Source organism: Ornithodoros turicata, chromosome 6, assembly GCF_037126465.1.
Source record: "Ornithodoros turicata isolate Travis chromosome 6, ASM3712646v1, whole genome shotgun sequence".
NCBI lineage: Eukaryota > Metazoa > Arthropoda > Arachnida > Ixodida > Argasidae > Ornithodoros > Ornithodoros turicata.
The window spans coordinates 71,922,948-71,943,335 of record NC_088206.1 but is presented as its reverse complement, the minus strand read 5'-3'; the positions used below and the strand labels follow the sequence as shown (position 1 = coordinate 71,943,335).

General features: G+C 45.0%; 1 long non-coding RNA gene across 1 annotated transcript in view; it reads left to right on the top strand.

The window, feature by feature from the left end:
* The window catches only part of LOC135397290 (uncharacterized), a 122,478-nt gene that overhangs the window by 74,208 nt on the left and 27,882 nt on the right, over positions 1-20,388 (top strand). The window contains exon 2 of the long non-coding RNA XR_010423628.1: positions 1,452-1,516. This is a non-coding gene — a long non-coding RNA (uncharacterized LOC135397290). The remainder of the gene's footprint in view (positions 1-1,451; positions 1,517-20,388) is intronic.

The window sequence follows — 20,388 nt, the reverse complement described above, 5'->3', positions numbered from 1 at the left end:
GTTGAGAGTGAAGAATACGTTTCGAACGCAGAAAACATAGTAGCACGAGGCAGAGAAATGAGTGCATAGGGTGGGGGAGTGCATGCGGGAAAACTCTGAATCCCTATGAAGAAGCAATCCGCATATGGACGGCACAGAATGGTACAGAGGGCCAAACTAGCTTTGTGTTTGCTTTAATATGACAAGCAAACGGCAAAGACTGGCAAAAAAGAATATTTTAAAAGCGATAAAAGCCCAGTGCAGGGGACACGAAAGGACGAGACGAAACGAAGCACGAAAAAAAGAATAAGAACGGAATTAGCGTGTGGCGACGTCTGACCTTGGATGTGTTTGTTGAGCGTCGGAGACTGAAAACGTTATGTTTCAGACCATGCGTGTGTACAGGTCTCGGCTCTGCTCCTGAACAGAGGAATACGGACTAAGTTGTCTTGCAACGTGGGCTTGTGCTGTGTGATAAAAAAAAAAAAAAAAAAAAAAAACGCGGACACCAGGAAGCAGCGCTTCTTCATTAACTCTGAATTAAGAGGTTACAAGAGGTGTTTCCAGTGAGCCAGCATGCCTTCAACGCAACGTCTCGTGGGACGTATCCTCGCTCCGTTAAACGCAATCCTTCCGCGTCCCAGTTGTTGCCTTTAATGTAATATCGGGAGATAAGATAAAAGAAAAAAAAAAGAGGATTGATTTTAAAGGGGCCCCGCTGCCGGATCGGAGCAGTCTCTTCATAAATCAGAGAGGGTTTTAGCTCCCCTTCCTTTTGTCGAACAGCCGAAGAAGAGGTCGTTTCCGAACGGGAGGTCGTTTATCACTGTCGGAAGAGCCAAAGCCCCCTCCCTTACGTCACGTGACAAGGATTGGGGGAGGAGAGGGCGTGTTTAGTGGGGGTTTGTAATAGTGCGAAGGGGACGGGCGTGTGTGGGAAATTTTTGTACGGGACAATTTGTTTGGAGGTGAGTACGACGTACAGATGGTTAGGCCTTGCTGTCAGTTGTTATCTCTGTCGAAGTTTTTGCGCGTGCTTTTTATCAGTGTTATGTAGCTTGTGTACGTGTTGGTAGAGATGTTTCGTCGAGATAACTTGTGACCCCTATCGACGAAAAATAATGAACGCGATCGACTCACTAAAAAAAAGTATGAAAACGAAACTATCACATTAACCAGGGATCTAACAAAGTAAGAAAAAATCTAATCATTTATCACTGAACTGACAGAGTAAAAGCCAAATAACTGCATACTCATACAAACGTGCAGACTAACCAACAGCACATAGAGTACGGTCATTCTTTGTTTTGTATATATTCTGTTAACCTGACTGAAAGAGCATAAACATTTTCTGGTGATAGAATGCATCAAACAGTCAAAAATGCTCTCCTGTTAATATGGCACGTATTTCCCTTATCTTTTTGAATGCGGCAGAACATCATGATAACGTGTGGGTTTGTTTTTTATTACAGTATTGATATGGCACATCCACAAAGGGAAGTGAATTTTCAAAGCAGCGGAGGCACGGCTTGAAATGGTAAGAGAATCTCACAAAGTAGAGTTCAAAACACGAAATCCATTAGTCGTAAACTCACGAACATACATAGTCCTATTCATACTGAACTGTATATAGTGTTATTCATACTGGTTTTGTGTCGTCGTCGTCATGCTTGTGTGCATGTTAATGCCACATCATATTAGATCTTCCTCTAGCAACTCACGAACAAAAAATATTCAACATTTTTGACATTCTTTATTGTAATAGTTACAAAGCCAGTACAGTTGGAGAGGTTGCACAGGACAATATTGTTATTTTGTTATTATAACGTTAGATTATAATACCGTTTGAACATTAAAAAAAATGAACAGTCAGTAACATTTTGTTTTATTTTGAACAGAACAGGAAGTTTTCTTTCCTCTATGCAGATGAATACAGGCCTTTGTAACCCACAGCAAAACACGCTCTCTGCTAGTCATTGCGCCGAATGATGCAGCTATCGCCTCTGATTTGAGGAGAGCACGGGACTTACGCCCTCTTGTGGCAGTGCCAGAAAAAAGGCGTACAGACGTCTCTTTAGTGCAGTGCAAAAACCTGAGCGATCAGAGTGTGCATAAAATGTTAGGATGTCTCCTAATCCCTCCAAAACATTTCACCCTTTTGTTTCGACCTCCTCTCCCCCCTTCATTCATCTTCATTCACGCATAGCATTTCATTTCCACGATTAGTATTCGCTCCGAGATCGAACAGTGTCTGCGCGCTGCGGAGAAACGATGAACTATGCCGTAGTGTGGATAGCTTCCTCGCGTCGTCTGCTTTTACACGTTTATTCTGCGTTCACTGCAGTAGGTGGAGCTAGGTGACTCTATTGGGGAACCCAACAATATCGTACCATCGCGGCACAAGTGATCTGCCGGTGAATGTACAGAATAACTACGGAAAAGAACTATAAACTCCGAACATCGGCCGGCGTGTCATCGACACCAGCAAGGTAGCGGTATCGCCCCTACCTGCCGATATCGCAGCGAATCCCCGCCTGCTCTGCTCTCCTCTCGTGCTCTCGAATGTTGCTGTTCCCTCAAATTATCATCAGCTTCTTTGAAGTGACCGAATTACGAGGTCAGGCAATACCTGCCTCACGCCGATGATGGCGTGAAATTTTCTCCAGCTACAAAAGCGCGTGGAGCCGGGTTCCTGCCCACTTAATTATCGAAACAGGGAGGCGGTCTTTTTTCCTCTAAGCTTACGGTCAAGCTTGCTATGCATACGGAAAGTAATATAAAAATTAATTGCTCATATATATATAAAAAGAAAAAAACTAGCCGAGGTGCTATGGTTCGTACTTTTTTTATCAGTCGTATAATTAAGAACGGTAGAAGAAGGAAGGTGATGCATCAAAAAGGGAGCTTAGCATCAAGGACGCTTTGTGTCAAAGACTTCTCAATTAGCTTGCACCTTTGTTTTTTTATATTATGCCGAAGCCTTGACTCGCAAGAAACCATTCAGCGCAAGATGATACTTGGTCTTGGCGGCCGCTTGAGTGCTCTCGCAACCTGACCGTTTTGGGCTTTGTGGTCCCGATCTCAGCCCGTGCACGGGTCAACTCGTGTTGCCATTTCTTTATTGATAGGGAGGCTTTTTCGATCAACACTCGATACGTGGTCAACGAGCCGTTTGTTTTACTGTTCGTTAACCGTTACTGTTAACTGTTTGTTTGTTTTGTTTCTGAGAAGCGCAAACGCGTTGTAACCAGCGGGGTCTCCTGCAAAGTATGTGCACCTGATACATTGCAACGGACCCTATACTGTCGTTGTACAACACTATGCGTTGTAGTAATGAACATGAACACGGAACACACACGCCTGCCGTAGCGTCGAAATATAGGAATGTCTTCATCGCAAGTCGCTACGTGGCGGTTTTGCCAATCACGCCGGGTTTATGCTGCACGTCCTCGTACGAGGGGGTGCTGAAAAGTTCTCGACGCGACAAGGAAGAAATCATTCTAGAATCATAAGCCTTCATTAAAATTCGAGATATTCACCTCGAAGTACAACGCTCTTCTTTGCACATAACGTTCGTGAAAAAATAAATAAATAAAAAGAAAAAAATTTCAACGCCTACTCTTCGAAATGTGTACTACTGGTAACGCTTTCGGCTGTTAGTAGACACATATATAAGTAAATAAATAAATAAATATGCTTCGGTTGCTCCTATATCACCCTCTGAGACCTCGGATACTCCCTTTCCTTTCGAACTTTTTTTTTTCGGGTTCGAAAACAAAACAGCAGTCCGATGGGGTAGGATCCGGCGAGTACGGCGGATGTTCAGTGCATTCAAATCGCAAGTCCTGCAGAACCTGCATTGTCTTGCCCGCTTTGTGATCCGGTACATTGTCCTGCAACAGGAGAACGCCTTTCCATGGCTTCCCGCGCCGTTTTTCTTTCGAAGCCTCCTTCAACCGGCAGGGCAAACTACAGTAATATGCTGCATTAACTGTTTCGCCCTTCTGGGTATATGGTCAGTCCATCCAAACACCTTCTTCGCAACAGAAAATCGTAGCCATGACGTTTCCCGCTGATTGTTGAGTCTTGAATTTTTTCAGCCTCGGAAAACCCGAGTGCCGTCATTGTCTTGGACTGTTGTATTATCTCGGGGGGGGGGGGGGGGGGGGGGGTATACTTTTATTAAAGGGTTGTTTCTCAGGATCACAGTGATGCAGTCATGTTTTATCAACTGTAACAAGCCGCTCAAGAAGGGTGTTTCTAGAACGCTAACTATGTTTCAAAATCCACCTGGAGGCATCCATTCGGCGTTGCTTCTCATCGTCATTCAAAGATTTCGGCACCCACTCGGCTGACATGTTCCGCATACCAAGCTCTTCATGAATTAGAAACCCAAATGCGGTCCCTAGATATGCCTGAGCCAAGCTATCGGGAAGTGTTTCAGCCGATATTCGTCAAGCTGCCAAAATGAGGTCATGGATACAATAAACAATTCCGGGTGTTTGACATCATCGGAGGTCTTCATGATCTCCCGGCGTCTTCGGCGTCAAAATCCCCAGACTGAAAGTTGTCGCGTCACTTCTTCATGGTTGAGTATGATGGGAACTCGTCACTTAATGTTTGCATCATGCACTTACAGATTTCCCTCGGAGTTTTCGGATATACTGTAGCAGGGTGACAGGGGGATTTTTTTGGAAGTAACAAGGCCTAAAGTCAGCAAATTGCACTTGTACGAATGTCCTTTGAATTCTGTGTCGCGAATGAACCGAAATGAGAAATATTTAAGACATTTTTTTTTCAAAAAGTTAGACACCAAAATAACATGACCGCAAGCTATGCGAACTTCTGCTAAAAACACGCAATTTGATACCTGTACGAGGGCTCGGAACAGTCCCGACACCGCCCCCCCCCCCCTCCCCTCGGTCATCGCGAGAAAAACTAGTGACACAACCTGGACTAGCGTTACCGCGCATAGTCACTTTTCCTGGCTGATCGAAACCGGCTAAAAACACCTCATCCCCACCGCCCCCTGGAGCAGTTCCATTATACTATAGTCCCTTACAAAAAATCTTAATGAGTTTCTAAAGAAAAGTAATTGACTTTTGACATCACACTCATCCGAATTTCTGATGACTTTTTTAATGAGTTTCTGGTGTATTTCTGTTTAAAATTGGCCACCGCGTTTTTGATTAGTATCTGATGAGTACATTTCTGTTGAGTTTCTGACGTGTTTCTTGATAGTTACTGTAGAGTTTATAATGTGTTTCTTGACAGTTTCTATTGAATTTATGACGTGTTTCTGTTGAAAATTGGGCACTGAATTTCTGATAGGTACCTGATGTGCGTGTAGTGTGTGCGTGACGTGCTCCTGCAGTATTATACAACAGTGTTTGCACTACGAAACCACAAAAATATATCACCACAGAACATTTATTTGAGCTCTCTTGACACCATCGAGGACAAACAGTCCTTCAGCTGAATAACGGTGTTGTCGAACTTGCTACACAGACAGACAGTATAGTATACGTACCAGTCGAGTTTTCTTCTGCATGAAGAGGAACTTCATGACAACCCGAAGTTATAACTTTGAAAATTTCACGCTTGTAGTAGACATGGTTCTGTTGATAGCCCGAGCAAAAATGGACGCTTCGCGTTGCAAACCTACAGTGGACCATTTCCGACAACGCGTATGCGCATGCCCAGCCCTTGCGTCCGCCATCTTTGAGTGGAAAACATCACTATGGACCCACCTGAGGGCGACTGTCCCCAAGCAGCACAATGTACTGAAAGTCGAGTGCAACGGGGGTGGACGGGTAGGTGGAAAGCCTTGAACAGCCCCATGAAACTACAGAACATTGATGACACACATACCGTCCACACCCATTGCACTCGACTTTCAGTACATTGTGCTGGCTGGGTCATGTTCATTGGGGGGAGATAATCGGTTTCAACGTTACGCGGACGTTTGAGGTCTACATTTGACAACTCTTTGTACTGGTAATGAGTACAATGCGCTTTCACTCCTTCCGCATTTTTCTTCCAATCTTCTCTTGCTACTTTACCACGCAACGTGCTAGTCCGAAAAGCGTCACTACGTTTGGGGGGTGGGGTGGGGGGAAGACACGACGTTCGACATTCCGCCGCCAGGGGCGACTCGAATATGGGAATGGTCCATTTCTCTTCTTCGTCTCGCCCTTTGTATCTAGGATGACGAGACCGCGTTCGTATATCTGGATGGAAGCTAGTCGGGCCAAGAACGTTTCAGCACGCCCTCGTATATACCCCGAGGAGACAGCCCACTCATCTTTCTTCAATTAGAAGACGAACAAGAACTCATCAGAGACAATGAGCTGACCCTTAGCCGTCGTAATGCACAAAAATCATCTTACGCAGCGGCTTACCCCCACCTGGAGAGGGTAGCTGGAACCGGGCTTTCCTCTGTCCTGTCCCCCTTCCATCAGAAAGTAATGAAGCTCCCTGCAGACAATGCACGCCTTACAAAGCGGAAGGCCATCTGTAATCCCTGCATCCCTTCCATCATTCAAGCTCTCTGATGGTGATAAGGCCGAGAGAAAGACGAGCTTTTGACTGATGACCAGGTGAGGGGACGACTTGCACGCCATCTTTGTTTGGACACCAGTTTTATTGTTGTTTAAACGAACGTTTTTGTCCGGCAGCGACAGGATAAAGATTTTTCACGGCGGGAAGTCGGAGCTGTAACTGCATCGTCATCATCATTTTATGTGAGCAAAAATAAATAAATGGAACGTGGGGAAGATAAACCCACAAAAATGAAAGGCACGGAGGGAGGTGGACCTGTCACAGAGACTGGATGTGCGTGAGAAATGGGAGATTGTTTTTGTACGAGCCAGTTGCTTTTTTTGCGGAAGGTATAGGCTACGTCGTGTGAGAGTGCGATTAAGCGGTAGCCCGCAAGAAGGCGCCACTGACGCGTTCTTTCTTTTCCTCGCTGGGCGTTCTCTGTCTTTAAAAGAAACTAAAACACGTTGCGGAGGCATTATGGGAAATAATGGCTTGAACACTTTGTGGTTGGCTATAGGCATTTAGTTTAAAAAATAGTTAACCGTTATTCACATGACGTCATCCGCAGGAGAGCGCCACTGTCGCTAGCAGATTTGCCGCCATAATGTAGGTCCTCAGGTTTTGACTGTCCACCCACATTGCATTCACCGTACATTTGGTGCTTCAAAGTTGCTGTACTGTGTGAATATTATTTGTAGCACAATCCAAGTAATAGGCCTCTACCCTACTGAGTAGACAGACTGAAACCGAAACAAATCGGAAGGAAGGGCTGGGTTCCACCCCATGGTCACTTGTTCGCTGCCTCCTATTCAAATAAAAGTAGGACCGAAGGTCGCGTCCCTTTCTGGGACCATTGTAATCCCCTCAAGACCGTGGCTTTCGGGCGCGACCTTTGTTCGCCCTCTAGCTTCGGTCGTAGTTCAACTCTACCAAATTGGTGGCGCTGTCGAACACTATGACGTCATTTGTTAACAAACAGGGAGAGGTCTACTCCCATAGCTTCAACGTTAACAACCTTCTAAATAGCATATCCCAGTGAATGAAAACCGGAACTAAAGTTGGAGGGACCTGCATCATGGCTGCGATTTCGCCTTTCCGAAACTAGCGCCACCTGGAGGGGTGACGTCAGTGAGTAAACCCCCCATAGACCTTGTCGCGTTACCCTCGGACCACTAGCCTCCGTGCACTCCTTATAGCCTCGTTCCCCGCGACGACACAACAGGGGTGGACTGCCAAAGTCGCTCTTCCCATTGGGATAAATACTCGTGGCTGACGATAACGTAACATTCCATATAACTGGTCATCCAGTAAACATCTGAGCAGCGTATCAACGTTCGAAAGATCAAGGGAAAAGAAGATTGCTTGCTTCCGCGTGCGATATGCACAACTGTTCACGTGAGGAGTGCCGACGTTCGTCCGGAAAGACTTCGGAAAACCCAGGGAAAACCGCAGACGGCGACAGGATTCGAACCCGTGTCACCTCCCAGTCTCGGCGTGGAAAGCGATCACCCTAACCACTATACCACGGGAGCCGGTATAATACCCTTGTCACACGGGCATTTCGATCCTTCTCGAATCCGATCTGCATCGAACTTCCCGAGTACGATCGAGTTTTGACGCTTCTACACGGCCACTTTCAATGCGCATTGAATGGTTGACCTGTGCAAATGAATAAACGGAATTCATTAATTTCGCGTTTCCTATATAACAGCGATATTAGTGGTAATTTATCGTATACCGTTGTAAGCATCATTTGTAGCTTCGCGCGCATGTCCGTCTTAAGTTATGACAGTTCACCGGGGTCGAGGATGCAAATGGCGTCCGTCGAGCCGTCTTGAAATTCTCAATCCTGTTATGGGAACTGTCTTGAGTCAAGCAGGATCAAAGTTCGATCCTGCTTGGAAGCGGCCGTGTAGCACCATCCGATCTGCATTGGGTTCAAGCAGGTCCGGTCGAGCAGGATCGAAAATGCCCGTGTGACAGGGGTATAAGACATTTGTTACCGAGCCCTAATGTTCTACGATAAAAATAAAGCCCCGAGAAAACATCCAGATAAACAACAATTTCTGCTCCCCTCTCCACGTCGTGCACGACGAGCAAACAGCGTCGATCGCATCAACTTTCGTCAAAAACAGCCTCCGCTACAATCTGCAGAGGCGAAGAGCACGACTACTCGCAATATTGCGGCATTATACTTTGCAATCTGCTTCCTTAATAATAATAATAATAATAATAATAACGGCAGTAGTGGTCCGATCGCGTGTTTGCTCTGAAAGATGACTGGCTCGTCCGCGGTGGGTCGCTAGCGTCGTTAGCGTGGCTTGTTTGCATTGTGAAAGGATGGCTGGACGTTTTAATTTATGAGGCTACTTTTCATCTATTGTTCTTGCTAAAGTGGCGCTGATGAAAGCTGGCCACGAAGGGTTGATGGGCTTTTCCTAACCGCCTCACCGAGCGGGACTCATTCATAACATCCACTTGTACAGGGTAGAGGCAGTGCACGCTATAGCGCACGGAGGAAGGGCTTATTATGCGGTACGTACCGGTTGCACTGGCCAGTCAGTTGAGGGCAGTGAAAAGCTACAACGGTTGGAGCCAAAGGTGCATGTTGGGTTTTTGTGGCAGAAAGCTATAGACGACCTGGTATATAGGACTCGGTGGTCGAGATAACGTAGTCGTGGGCAATGTAACCAGACTTGTACCCGTTACTCGCAAAAAGTAATTGGTTACCGTTACTCTTCTAGGAAAAGTAATTGATTACCGTTACAAATTACTCGGACCGTTACTTTCAATTCATGCAAAAATTTCCGCTCCTGTGTGTTTGAAAGAAAAAAAAAGAAAACAAAGTAAATCAGCTCCCAAGTGGATTGGACACCTGAAACAGCGTCGCGCGTGAGACGTAGCAATAATATTGTTTCCGCTTACTACAGTATAGGGTAGCCCAATAATGACGCAGGAAATTTGTCACAGCGCATTGTTATTTTGAGTCAGACTCTACTTCAAAAGTAATTAGTTACTCAAAATTGTCATCGAATTACTCGAAAAGTTACTCAAAAAGTAATTAATTACAAGTAACGCCATTACTTGTAACGCGTTACGTACAAGTCTGAGTGTAACTAAGCTACGAGTATAAGTTGTGTTACAGGAGGGTGAGCGGTAGGCGAATATGGACAGAACAAAAACAACAACAACTACATGAATGATGATGGGGTGAGATTTATTCACCGCAACAATTGCGGTACCATACCTCAGTGCATGTGGGTTAAAATATGGGTGGAATAACGATGAAAAAGATGAGCCATATACACACTCGCACACACACACACGACACACGCCAATGAGATATCACACACGCGAGTGCGTCGTAACTGATGGGGATGATAGAGACAGAGTTAGGAGTACTGACAACTGATTTATTTGGCACACACCAAATGTGAAAGTTATTGCGTAGAAACACAGACGTGACAGCGAGAGAAATTGTTACTGTATGCCGCATCAAAAATATTGGAAAAGGTTTGTGGCAGTGATATCTCGGTCTACCTGTGTGACGACGAACCCCAGCCTTTAGGTATACTGGTTGTATATCTGGGCTAGTTGTTTAGTCTGTATGTGTATCCTCCTGTAGTGACGTCCTGCGCCGCTCAGGGAGAGGGTGCCAGTAGCACTTATCCTGTCTACTCTACTCCCGTTGTGTCCTCTAACCCTCCTGTAACTCGATATGCACCAACAGGGAGTGTTGTTAAACTATAAGTTGTGACTGTGAATGATTAACGCAGTCAGTGGCGACAAGAAGAGTTAAACGTGAACTTTGACTTGGTTGGAGGTGGCTGAAAAATGCAACTACAGGCTCTAACCAAGTTAACGGTAAATACCCCGCCTTTCGCTTACCAGTGGAAATATACCTCTCACTTTGTAAACAAATGACGTCATAGTGTTCGACAGCGCCACCAATTTGGTAGAGTTGAACTACGCTCGAAGCAACGGGGTGAATAAGGTCGCGCCCGAAAGCCACGGTCTTGAGGGGATTACGATGGTCCCTTGAAAGGGACGCGACCTTCGGTCCTACTTTTATTTCAGTAGGAGGCAGCGAACGAGTGCCATTTCGTGGAACCCAGCCCTCCCCTTCCGGTTTGTTTCGGTTTCAGACTATCTACCAACGTCATGATGACGTTTCTCGGGTAGAGGTCTATTCTGAAGCGACCATGTCGCGTGGAACGCGGTGTTACGCACGCTCCTGGCTGTATACGAACACGTTCCACGCTAACCCAGAAGTGACATTCCACAAGCCAATCACAGACTCTTCGCGACCTGCCGACGCTCCCTGCCCTCCCTGAGCTCCCTCATTGGTCTTGTCCGTGCCAAAGGGCGCTTGCTGATTGGCCTTGTCCGAGTGGCGTTTTCTCTGATTTCCAGAGAGAGAACTCCGGCATACTCTCAACATCCGTCTTCTGCTGTTTCCATGCATTACATCAAATGGACCTTTTTCACGACGCTTCTGCACATGCTCTTGCGCATGCTCTTGACGGCGCCGAAGAGGGTTCCACACATATTCAATAGATGGCGTCAATATGGCGCCGGCTGTGCTTTGGCGCACGCCGATCGTGTTCCGCTGGACAGCCGCTAGGATACGATGCGAGTGTCCATTGCACAGAAACTATTCCACTAATTCGTGTCGGGTTTTCGGCGTTATTGTCTGTGATGAACGAGAAGTAAAACGGCACAATAGTTTTGGAATCGACCTGGACGGGTGCGACAGTCGCTTTAAAAGTAGCTCCAAAATGTAATTGCCATTAAGTCACTCGGGTAGTGCCATACTTTCCACACACATCACTTTCCAAACGTCGTTTTTGTCGTTCTGCAGAATGTTATTATAGCGGGAATGCTCCAGCGGTCACGTTGAAAATCCTTTTACTGTGGGAAGAGATCAGTTCGGACTGAAGCGTTGGACGTTTGCTCACGAAAGAACAACTATAGCCTGAAAATCACTCACAAAGAAAATGGTTTTATGAATACAATCACCTCCTTGCGAAGCTTAAGATGACATCATTGAAGCAACGTCGTTATATTCGGGATATGACTTTCTTGTTCAATGTCGTGCATGGTAAAATAGATGCTCCTTTATTGTTAGCCAGTGTCGATTTTCATGCGCCATCTAGACATTGTAGAGTTCATCGTACTTTTTATCCACGTTTTTGTCACCCGTCTTCTCCTTTGGCGCGCATGCAGTGTTGCTTTAATGACATTGAGAACACTAGTGTGGACATTTTTATGCTAATTTTACTTTATTTTTATCCTCTTTGTAACTTTTTATCGTTTTGTAAGTTAATCTTCTTTCCATGCACCTCTATGTAGGCTCACGCTGTTGGCGGGCACGTGAAACTAATAAATAAATAAATAAATAAATAGTGCTAAAGTTTATAACAAGCATGTCGTGTAATTGCGGTTGGACAGTACGAATGCTGAAACTGTGTGCTTTGCTGAAAAGTGCTCTCTGAGAGCTGGATTTACCCGACTTTCGTTTCTCAAACGGTAACTGCAAGACGACTAAGTTCTTTTAACTTGGTAACTGTAAATGAGTTACATTTTGATAACGCCTTCAGAGCACCGATGCCACGCTCTATCTACTCCGAGATATTCAACTACCTTCGGTGGCTTAAAAAAAAAACGTGAATAACAAAGCTATACTCTGCCGCTGAAAAACGTGGCAAAGAGGAAGCAAGAAATAAAAAAAAATGATCTAGCCCCCGGGGCAGTGGAAGTACCCTACATAAAAAAGAAACTGGGAAAGTTGTCTCTTATCTTAAAAGACATCCAACTGCTTCCATATTATCCTGTACATAAACTCGCTAGAAGGGAGAGATAAAAAAAAAAAATGACGTCGTTGCTTCCTTTATCTGGCATCCCCTCCGCTCTTTCACGTAATGTGCGACCATGTTGGATCTTCTGTCAGCTTCCCGGAACATTCTCTCCCCCATTGTCTACACCATACGCTTTTATTACCGCCAAAGGTTCTGCCACATCGGCTTGCCACAAAAGCTCGGGAGGACGGGGGTGGGGGTGAAAAAAAAAAAAAAAGCGCTTCGTTGTCACAAAAGCGACCTGGCTTCGCCTCCGTTCCCTCCTAGGGGGCGGCATATTCAAAGTCACGTGCGCGTTTGGCCCGTCCGACGTGCCATCACTTTTCCTTCGTGAGCTTGTTGTGTTGGGTCTAAAAGGTGCACGTGAATATTTTACCAGTGTGCGGTCGACGTTTTTTTTATTTTTTTTTATTATTATATGTTCACCATCATTTTTTTTTTTTTTTTTTTTTTTGCATTATGCACGTGCTGGTTGGAGGAAGTTCCGTTGAATAGGTCTTCGAAGGTCGCCCGGTTCAGACGGAACGCGTGTTTCTTCTCAATATATTTTTATACGCGATGTTGATAGATAGGTTCTGTGTTTTGTCTATGCCCGTTTGAGTTCCAAGTGTTGATGCTGCGAAGAGCGATGAGGTCGTACTTTGTCCTCGCAGTTGGAAGTGTTGTATGTATCGGATTGAGGTCACGGCGTACGTGCTTCTGGTGCTGGGTTCGGTTAGATCTCGGGATCGCCGTACAGAACGTTTTCGAGGGAGGTATTTTATCCGAGGTTACTGTTACGATCGAGAGTGGTGCCTAATAAGATATACGTGAACGTGTGTCCAACACTCAGGCCTGTAAGGTAGTTAGTTACAACAACAACAACTTTATTGCGAGATGATGAATGGGGAATGTCATCGCCAGGGGGCGATACTCAACCCCATTGCTGGTGGTGATGTTGGGAATGAGATAATGAGCCCCTTCACAATAAGGATGGAATTCAATTTCAATTCAATTCATCTTTATTTCAATACAAGTCAGAGTTACATAGGGGTGGCCAAAAAACAGCATCATGCTGTTTGACGAGGGCGCATCCCCCTGATTTAGTGCAGCAACAGCAAGCGGAATATACTAATTGTGAACATCAATATTAGTCGGCCAATAAGCCCTATGGTATCCAGAAAGGTGAAGACAGCCTTGAGAGTAAGCTTTGAGTTACAAGCAACCCAGCTACCATATATAGTCAAATGCAATTTCTGTAACTAATTGCTTTCGGGATTACATTCGCTATTATGTAATTGTAACTGCAGCTATCTTTTGCAAACAATTTTGTAATGCACTAGAACCTACTTTCAGAGTTACTTTGCTTGCGATTTGGGATTCAGCCTCATTTTATATCTTGGCGTATTAAAACAAGCCTCTTTTTTGTTTTTGTTTTTTTGTTTTTCCAAAGTTTTAGGGGAGCACTTTTAAGGCATTTACCAAATTTCTGTGACGCTTTCGCAATAACAGTTCATGCATCTTATGTTAGATTTCTAGTCACCGTACTCCAAGTAGTAATTCCATTTTCCCTTTCAATAAATATTTTCGTATTTGTGCTGCGTTCCCAGGGAAAAAAAAAAGTTACACGTCAAAATTATATATTGAAACGAATGTATCTCAGTGTAACTCACTTACTTTTCAGAGTACTATCTAACCGCAAGAAAGTGACAACTGTGGCATTTGAATTGAAACAGTCATTTAATTCCTTTTATGAGCACATAATTGTAATTCTGTAGCTCCTGAAAAATAATTTTTACGGAGTCTTTCCAACATGCATGCGTCCGGAAACCGAACGTATAAGGCTATAACTTCTGATAGTGTCAGGTCGTATAGTTTAACCCAGCTATTCTATACCGTCATACTCGGCTGCCACAGACGATACCATCGCGAAAACATTTCACTTCTAGTTCGAAACTCACTCGTTTTTGAAGACTCTCCCCCACAGGGAACTGGAAATGTGCTTCCAAGCGAAATCCTACATGAGTGACAACCCTACTCCCGAAACATCATTTCCCTCTTAACGAACGCATCTCAAGAACTCATCTTTACATAAAGCTGGACGGCGAACACTATATATATGGGTACATTCTGCATACCATTAGCATGAAATCTCTCTCCATCGGACAGTTCGCTGTAATAATAATAAAAGAGAGAGAGAGAGAGAGTCATCGGTTGACACTTTACTGACACGGCCGCATCGCTATCGTCATCGCGAAATGGCGTTCCTTCCTCCTCCCCTCATAATCGCACATTTCAATACGGCTGAAATGTCTTCTTCCACGTCTCACAGTCAAAAGGGCACATACACGTATTCCGCGGCGACTGTTATATGAAAGGCATTCGTAATATATCTACAGCGAAGCGAAATGTCTTTTTTGCTATGTGCCGTTGAAAAATAGAGGTAACAAAAAGTTTCGGAGGTTATAAGTTCGTGTATAGGAGGAAAAGAAGGTCTGTTTTCCTATGCGGAGTAAAATGGCTTCTCCCGGCGCTAACTTGGCGTTTGATATGTCAGTCTGTTTGACAGCTGAAAGGATATCATCTTTGCTAGATGGCCATTGGGAAGCCGCTTCGGGTTTCATCTCGGTGTCTGCTTGGAAGCGAGTTGACGCCTCGTCGTCAATGGGAGGCGCCATGTTTGCGTAATGTCGATGCGTGCGTGGCTGCTTCTTTTTGTCAGAGTTCCTTCCTGTTTGTGGTGAAGGCACAATATAAGTGTTTGGCCGTCGACATATCCTATTCAGACATGTGCTGACGTGTGTAGTCGATGATGACATGTATGTATTGCAGACTCAGTGTGTCTTTAGATGGAGATACGCTGCAGACTTTTTTAGGAGGAGAATTGCGTCGTCTGCTTCAATCAGCAGCAGGGTGGCCGTGTTGACGCAGCATTCGCTTGTTGGTTGTGACTTCACGGCCAAGCAAAATACTAGGTGGGGGGAGCGAGTCCCACCGCCGCGACTGTGCTGCCTGATGTTTTCCGTGGGATCACCTGCATAGTTTCCAGGCGGATGTCTGCGCAGTTCAAGGTGAAGTCGGCCCAGGAAGCGCGCTAACACCAGTATCCCCCACTACTTCCCGTAGCTATTTGTCCATGCCGCATACAGCCACTGTCGCTTCGCTGTGCCAGCATGGAATGGGAAAGCACGCGCATTTGCCGCTATTCGTTCTCTATAGAAAAATCCATTGTGTTATCCATTGTCCGATCCATTCCAAGAGGAGGGTGGGGTGGGGGGGTGGGGGGGGAGTACTTTCCAAAATGGACATACATATAAAATTTCTCGTGAAAGAATTATATTGTCCCTTCCTATTGTTGTTACCGCTAGCGTGACGGTATTAGCGTTGCTAAGCTCATCTTTAATACATTTTTGTACCTTCTCCTTGAAACATATTCTATACTTTGGACGCAAGTACGTATAGATGCTACGCACACCGAAGAACCCACAATGCGGCGTCACGAAGATTGCGTCGGTTAGATTGTGCGGTTTCCGATTCAAATAATGAGCTGTCAAGAATGTCACGAAATCTCTCTTCCTTTCTCGCTTTGTGTCACAAATTTTATTTCCGGAAATTTTTTTTTTCCCCTCGCAGGAGCACTAGAGGCAGAGGCACATCTACTGAAACTTAATATTGTCAAACAGACGCCAAGGCCTTTATTAAATTCTCCGCGAACCACGAAAAAAAAAAAATAGAAAACGAAAGACGTTGCCATAAACCTCCTCGTCCCTCGACCAACTATTTTGCATTCAACCTCGACATCGAGGGGGAAAAAAAAAGTTAAAAATAAAAATCGTCAACCGCGGGATAACCTAATAAAATCGCTTGCGGCGCAAAAAACCGCGTGAATCCACAATTTCGTCTCTCTCTTCTTACTTGTTTTAGGCTTTATTTTCAATTTTCGGCATCTTTCCGCGTTGCAGACGACCAAAAATACAAAGCAGACGAAACTACGCATGCAGCAGAAGCCCCGGTGACAGCCTCACTAGCGACCCCCTGCGGATTTTTCCCCATACAACGCGTCAACCACCGCGCTTAGATTGCATCCAACGCGCGTTTTTTCTCTCTTCTGCTTTCCTTCTACACTTTTTTTTCTTCCCAGCATGCCTAACTGGTATTTATAGACAGGCACAAAGCGCCCCCTTTTTCTTTTGCATCAGACCCTGGAGGCGTTTATGCACAGGCGACCAGCAGGGTAGTGTCCCATCATGATGATCTGCAGCGCTCTGGAACGTTCCGCCAGAGATTGTCGTCTGCTAGCTTTAACACCCCATGGTGAGGTGTCGCGAAACGGTGCTGCATGCCAGATTTGACGGGATTTGCCAAAACGTGAACATATACATGATTTCGGAGTATGATATTGAGTAGGATATGTGAAGGCATAATGTAAACCACAGTTTAAATAATCCCCGTAAATGTGAGCGCCATTTAAGCTTCGATTGTGGATCATGCTATCTTTGATTGGGCATACGTAATTCATTCAGAAACTGTCTGCATCCTAAGGCGAAAAGATTGGTATTAGAGCCCGACGACTTTGGTTGATTTCTGTTTTACAATTTTTGCGTCCCGCTTGAAGATGTTTGGAAAACTTCTCTGGCGGGCAGTTCTCTTTTTGTTTTTGCTTTTAGTTATTAATTTACGCAGATGAAAGGGAAAAAAATAAAAATACAAATACAAATCGGGACCACGCACAATCGTGGATCTGATCGTGAACTATATGGTCTAGCTCAGTCAACATCGCCTGCAATAGAGAATGTAAGTACAAGATGACTAATTACCTATAATTAACTCTTTAATCAGGGTCTCCCAGGCGAAAGTGAGACAGCAGAACAGGCGATGATCCTCGTTTCTGTTTTAAAAAAAATCATGAAACGAGGTCGTACGTTGAGAAATCCATCGCCGAATTTTGTTACGAAAATGAATCGAAACCGAAACCACGTAGATCAGGAGCGTAGGGAGGGCAGCCTCCATCCCACGTCATGAGGCCACGTGTTTTGGAGCGACGGAGATGATTGGAGTAGATTCTGATCTGCTGGGGCTGAGCAACCGCTTTGCGGCCCAGACAAGCCTCCTACGGCGAAGGTCATGGGCTCCTGAGGCGCGCAGTCTCGGTTTCGATTTATATACCAAAAATCGGCAATGAATATTTGAACGTACGTGCTCGCTGCAGGATTTAAAACAAAATAGAAAGAATTGTTTCCAAATACGATTGCCTCCCATTGTGCTATCTCACTTTTGTCCGAGAGCCCCTAATTAAAGGGTTAATAAATTATAGGTAATTAATCATCATTAGATACCCTCCTGGAGAGCCTATTAACTCAGCTGCGAAAACGGCATATATGTTGCTCTCACAACTTTAAAAAGAGAGAGAGAGAGAGAATAACTGCAGATAATAAATAAATAAATAAAATAACTGCATACATTTATTTTTTTATGAATATTACATCTTCAGCATGAGTTAATCCTTCTTTGTCTCTTTGTTGTTATTTGATAATAACAATAAATAAATAAATAAATATTTAATACAACAACAATACAACAATATTTAATGGTAATATAAAAATAATTTTGTGTTTACGTCGCGAGGCAACTGCGATCATGAACCGCTCCACAGTGGTTAGTCGCGAATTAATTTTGCGCACTGCAGGGTTCTTAAAGTAGCGTCGAAATGTCGGCACACCACGATACAGGGCAGTGTACTGCAGTCCTCACCGGGTTTATCGTCTGAGGAGAAACTTCCAGCCATCATCATCATCATCATGAAAGTATGACGCATGACTTCTTTCATCGTCAAATACACACTGAACACGCAGCCCATGGCAAACATAACGAATCCTCTCTTTAAATTCTAGAAGAAAAACGTGAAGACTTCTTTATCACAAAATCAGCCTCCTTGAAGCTCAACCGCCCGCATCAAATCATCTTCCCCCTCCACCTCTATTCTTGACTAGCATCGCTTCGCATTTCTGCACGTCGCTATATCTGCATCTCCCATTGTTGCCCGCACATGGAAGAAAAAGAGCCAACTTTTGGCTCGATGACGCACGCATTTTAAGAAGGGGATGTCCTCTTCTTTACAGATCTTCGCCACCCAGCACGAAAGAAAATAATGGGGGTATGGTAGAGGGGTATGTATGTGGGGGGAGGGAGTCTCCCTGTACACCCTCTCGCAAGAACACTCCCAAGTAGCACGTGCAAGTTTACGGCGCTTATTTTTTCGGCATTTTTTATCGTTGTGGGTTGAATGTGTTGAAGAAGAGGCAGCCAGCCAGATGTGGTGGCGACCTCTACCCTCCCGTGTGGCTGTCTCTGTTTATGACCCGTAAGTTCGTGTTTAGAGTGAGGAGCATTCAACCGTTTGGACTGCACGGGAACCAACTGGTTTCCGTTGCGGCGTTTCGCTGCGCCTTCGGGTTCCAAAGAAATACGTTGTTTGAATCGGATATCGGAAAGAGTCGGATATTTATTTACGTACGATGAAGAAAGCGCAGAAGAGGTGCATGGACACGGACTCCGTTCTCCTCTTCGTTGATTTATGTTGTTGCTTTTTTTTTTTTTTTCATCACGTTTCTAGCAAAGTAGCACGCCCTGCACCTACTTGCACTTTGTCGATATGCGTGCTGAGTTTTTAGCCCTGGAGCTTTTCTCTAATATCGACACATGCATAGCCCAGCATCCTGCGTGGTTACCACTGGTCCTTGAAGCCATTGAAGATCCTGGATCTTGAAAAGGCCATTTTCAATGCCTACGTAACCCTGAAATTTTCCACAATCCTTGAAAATCCTTGTTTTTGCATGTTTTTCTTGTTCTTATGGAGGTGACAGTGAAAATTTCGCTTATCCGGAGTCAGGAGCCACACGAGTCTTTGCAGTAGGAGTCGGCAGCAAATTAACGGCGCCGTCCGCTATATATAAATCAATTTTCCTTTCTGTTCTAAGATTTTTAACGTTCAATCGTCGGTCACATAATTTGTGGATGGATCACTATTGTGCAGTCCTCGCGTATTCTCTCACGTGATACCTGAAGCTTATAAATTGTAGTTTTCTTAAATATTGAAGCCCTGGTCATAAACTGTGCCTTAAAAGGTCCTTGAAAGACCTTTGAATTTTTATTCAAAAATTCAGTGGCAGCCGTGATCCTGGCCCAGAGGATACAGCGCCCACTCGTTGGTTGTCTGCATGCCTCCAAGGCCACGTTAAAAAGTGGGAGGTGGCGGGGTCGAATCTCACTTCCGGCTCCACTGTCCGGATGTTTTCCCTCGGTTTTCCGGCAGAGTTGCCGGCCAGATTTCGGCACAGTTCAAAAAAGAAGTTTGCCCGGGACGCATACTAATCCCCCTGTGTCTTACTCGCTCCTGCTGTTCCCTCTCCGTCACTCCATGAACAGTGTGTGTTCACCGCTGATATAGCCACAGTTCCTTTACTTTGCTAACGCGGAATTTAACACACACACACACACACACACACACACAGAAATCATTTACGCGGTCGTTCATACATGAATGAACCAGAATCAATCCAGATATGAAGCCTCACGTGCATTCAGTACTTTTCTCTTCCCCACCTTGTCGTGTTTTATACGTAACATCTCAATTTCATCGCGTACCATATGGTATTGCCTTGGATCGCGTGGCATGGCATCGTATCGCATCGTATCGCATCGTATTGTATTGCATCGTATCGCATCGTATTGTATCGCAAGTGCTAGGCGTCCAGTAAAGAACGGCTGTTGATGAAAAGGGCCCAGCTGTTTGAAGTGTGTGTGTGTTCGTATCCTGCTGACGTATGCGACTTCCTTAGTCACTACTAGAGTCCTGCGCGGGTCGGAATTGTTTGACCCGCAACCCGAGTTCCATTACGAAACTTGGGCGACCAATTAAATCTTTTCAATTTTTGTTTTTGGCAAATGGTGCGGGTGTGAAAGTCGGAATCCGCACCCACACGAAAGTGCGGGATACCCGCGGGTCATGCAAGACTTTAAAGCTACTAGT